Here is a 5000-nt window from a genome sequence, read left to right as displayed (position 1 = left end):
ATGAAGGCCAACGTTGGTTGTGAAGGCAACGGAACTCGGTTCCAGTAATCATAAGACTCAACAGAGGATGATAATACCATGAGAAACATGAATCTAATCTTAGTTATGAATAAATACCAAGACTCAAAACTGAAACTTCTATCAAAGTGAAGCTTCACTAACATGTGGTATAAGGTGATTTATCATATTGAAAAAATTTATATATCAAGAATTTTTTCAGGCAATTAACTCAGTTACTTGTAATGAAATGAATGGGCTCATTTTTAAAAGTTTTACCAAATCTGTTATTTTTTTTTAATATTGATAGATAGTGTGCCTAAATAGCGTTCTGAATTCAACAATGACATGTCTGGGTTGGTATTGTGAATTCAGATATTTTGTGTAGATGCTATTTATTTGGATTGTATGCACTGTACACACAAAAACATACATTTCGAGAATGGGAACCAATGTGTGACACATTTAAACTTTGTTTAGAGACCGCTTATGAATGGCAGAGGCAATGGACAATGGCAATGCCTTAGCTATAGCAGGATAATGCCATAGAGATTGACCATATAAACATATGATCAGCTCTCAAACCCCCTCCCCACCCAAGATAGGACCAAGGAGGGCCAGGCAGTGACTGCTGATGACTCAGCAGGTAGACCAATAATCTCCCCTAAACCACCCATCCTTAGCTCACAAAGGTGGTGAGGTTGCAGGCACTGCAAGAAACGATCGAAACTTGAGCGTGACTCAAACTCCAGACTTGCACAACGCCAGAGCCACAGAAAGGGCTGGATCTTATAATTTTTGTGTCTTTTCAAACATTTGATAATTATTATTATTGCTATTACTTGCTAAGCTACAGCCCGAGTGGGAAAAGCAGGATGCTATAATCCCAGGGGCCCCAACAGGGAAAATAGCCCAGTGAGGAAAGGGAGCAAGAAATAATAAAATATTTTAAGACCAGTAACAACAATAAGATAGATATTATTATTATTATTATTATTATTATTATTATTATTATTATTATTATTATTATTATTATTATCATGGGAGGATTTTCTCAATGTTGCTTTATATGGGCTATAAGGACGCAAGGTTGCCCAGCTATCATATCTTTAGTCAACGTCCGACTAGAGATTAAATCGCACTGCAATATTTTTCGTTAGATGACAATTTCAAACTCGCCAGTGACAAAATATTTTCTTGTTTACGTTATTCTTAAAATATATCATATCACAGTTACAATGCAAAGATTTCAAGGCTCACACTTCGTACATTTTTCCCTTTGTTCCTGTAATTTCGGAATGCAAATGCCACGATCTGTATCCAGAATCACACTTAAACCGTTAAGTAAGACAAAACCAAAACATAAATATGGTATTTTGGCGATATGATTTATCAATATAAATCATATATTTTGACCTCAATGTTTTGTAAAATTCTTATCACTGGATATCGAGTGTATTCTGTAAATTCCATTCATTATATAACAGAAAGAGTCAGTCGGTATTTAAGAAATTCCGCCACAATTAGATATTAAATAGGGAAAGTAAATGAATAAGAAATATAAATTACCTTAATAAAATCATCATAAGCAGAATTCTATCGTCACAAGTTCATTTCCAAAATGACATAGCCTCCTATCAGAACCATTCAGAGAACATAGAGCAGATGTCTGGATTCTGAGATCATTCTCAAAGTCTTCTAAACATCCGCCGTCACCTATGACAAGCCGGTAACTCTAAACGAGAGAGAAACTTGATCGTTGTTTGGACAAGTCGGTGTCCCGGAGTTTACATGATTTGCAGAGATTTCAAAGTTCATCACTGCAGTTTCCATGTCTGGCTTTCATTGTCGTCCTTGTCACTATCACGCTGAGAGAAGACGAAATAAGCTTGGTCGAAACTGCGGTCTGACACCTGAGTTGTTCAGTGTCTCCGGCTTGTCGAGGTTTTCAAAGTTATGGGGTGGATTAACAACCAATGTTCTGTCCCTAATGGATATTCTATGTCTCCAGAAATAGTCATGCACTTTCTGACTTCAATTCTCTTTCTTTCACAATTTCAGTGTTACTCATTTTTAGATCAAAATTTACATATGAACACATAAATATTATAGCCGAATGATCCAAATCTTTACTGTTTACCTTAATTTTTTTAATATATATATATATATATATATATATATATATATATATATATATATTATATATATATATGTGTGTGTGAGTGTGTATGTGTGTGCAGTGTGTGTGTCTGTGTGTATATAGTATATGCTGACAAAGTTTCAAGGTAGACTTTTTCATAAATAGATACGCAGTAAGAGAAAATATATAATTTAAAGGCCCTCCAAAGGGAATCTTCCCTTAAATTGTTCTTGGGCTGTAGAGTAAAGAAATAATTATTCAAAATATCAAGAAACTCTGAAATATTCTTCTTATTATTTAAGGATTATGACTGACATCTATCATATAAATTCTTGATGAGCGCAGTGGATTTAAGTGTATTATCATTTCTATTTATTTTTTTTTTCTTAGGGTTTTGCTCCATAGCAGCAATGTGTAAGAGTTTTTAGAGGCAAGGATTTTATTTGCATTGAAAATAAAACGATTACATCTCAACCGTCGATTATATCTCCACAAACCAAGAATTGCAAACAATTTTAGAAATTATTTAATAAATCAGGAATTATGTAAGCACTTTGACATAATGGAAATGGGGGAGACCTTAAAGAATCATTTCTTTGATTTTGTATATTGTATGAATACTGTTTCGTTTGCTTCGACATTTAGCAGCTCTGTAGCAGATGTAACTGTGTCCAAAGAAGAATTCCATTATTCAGTTTTAGGATTTACAAACTTATTCAATAGCATTTGATACAGGATATGTGTGGCTTTCATAACAAAAATCAATTCTTGGTTCAACACAGAGTCCTGTAAATTCATGCTTGCATCTTGCAAAAGTTTAGATTTTCATTACTGTTACGCTCAAGGGGGAGAGGGAGTAGCCAAAACCTGGAGTAGCCATTACCTGGGGAGAGATGGTACCCCGAGGGGTACACTAAGAAACCAAACTGACAAAAATTAGTAGTTAGGAAAGGAGGAAGGAAGGGAAGAGTTGTATCTGTGTGTGTATGCGTGCCTTTGTGTGCATATCTATCTACATATTTAGATGTCATTTTGATGGCTCGGGTACCTGGTAATAATAATCATAATAATACAGTAGAGAAAAGGTGGTACCATTCTTTCCAACCTTTCCTAATTTTGATGACATGCCAATCATCAGATATAACGAACTTCAGTTCTATGGGAAACTTCGGATGATTAAAGCAGCATTTTATACAGTGAGCGGAACGTAATTATGTTAAACTATCGAAGAACTTCCCCAGACTATCTTGGAAAATATGTCAGTCACCAGACCTTACTAAGAGTCGAGATGGTTATCGTCCTGATTGAGAAAGAGATACGAATGGAAGACTCAGCTGCCTTAAAAAGTATATCTTTCCGGAGAACTAATGTAAATGAAAGAATCAGCTGCCTTAAAAAGTATATCTTTCCGAATAATAAATGCAAATGAAAGTCTCGGCTGCCTTAAAATGTATATCTTAACGAATAACAAATGCATATGAAAGACTCTGCTGCCTTAAAAAAAAAAAAAGTATATTTTTTTCGAGAAACAAACGAGAGCGAAAGACTCACTTGCCTTAAAAGAGTATCTGTTTTTCCTACAAATAGATAAGAATGAAAGTCTCAATTTTCTTATGAGTCTCTTTTACCGAGAAACAGATGTGAAAGAAAGACTCAGCTCCTCTAAAAATAGTATCTTTTACCGAGAAACAGATGAAAACAAAAGACTCTGTTGCCTTGAAAGATTATAGTTTTTCCAAGATACAGTGAGAGTCAAACACTCGGCTGACTTGAAAGAGTATTTTTTTCCGAGTAACAACTGAGATTGAAAGACTCAACTGATGTTAAACCACATGTTTCTCCGATAAATAGATAAGGATGAAAGACTCAGCTGCCTTGAAAGAGTATCTTTTTTGTGAGAAACAGACGAGAATGAAAGGCTCAGCTGCTATAAAAGAATATCGATTTCAGAGAAACAGATGAGAATAAGAGACTCAGCTGCCTTAAAATTGTATATTTTCCTCGTTGCAAATCTTGTTAGAGAATTTTGATAGCCTATATACCTATACATTAAGATGGGATGAGATGGATAGGCTTGGAGGATGCGAAAAGAGACAGGGTAAGTAGAACGTAGACGCTGTTTTATTCATCTCTTCCATAAGTCCGTAAATTCAAGTCTTGGTTTTTATATCCTTTCATAAAAATATTAATGACTGGCTCTCCCAACCTTACATTCGATTTTTATCTGTGGGGATATGTGGAAGACAATGTTTATAAAGCTAAAATTACAGATTTTCAACATTTCAAACAAAGAATTAGAGATGTTATTTCAACTGTTACAAAAGACACTGTAGCTAAAGTATGGAGTGAACTTTCATATAGGCTGGATGTTTGTAGAGCTACAAATTGTAGCCATGTAGAAATGTATTAAGGAATATAAACAGGCATGCATTTTGAATTAGTTTAATTAACATAGCCTAGAAAAAAAAATCATATCAGCTTTTAGAAAAGGATAGTTAAGTGAATGTGTGTGAATCATGTTATATTAATACAAAGAAATTCTAGAACCAACCCACGAATTTACAGGCACCCTGTATTCTATATTTTCATATGCAAGCTTTCTATTAAAAACACGTTATTTTTTTTTTTTTAAAGAATAGTATACTTCATTAAAAGAAAAAAAATAACATGTAAAAATAGGATATGTAAAATCAAATGTTAAAATTCTAAATTACATTTGAAGCGATTGATAGCTGAGCTTTATATGGGAATCATCATGATCATCATCATCATCATCAGTATCAGTCGTAACTATTCCACGGCAGAACAAAGGCCCAGGACATGTCCTTACACTCGCGTCTGTTTATGGTTTTTCTTTGTCCCG

This window comes from Palaemon carinicauda, chromosome 1, assembly GCF_036898095.1.
Source record: "Palaemon carinicauda isolate YSFRI2023 chromosome 1, ASM3689809v2, whole genome shotgun sequence".
In the NCBI taxonomy this organism is placed as follows: Eukaryota; Metazoa; Arthropoda; class Malacostraca; order Decapoda; family Palaemonidae; genus Palaemon; species Palaemon carinicauda.
Note: the sequence above shows the minus strand (reverse complement) of the source record.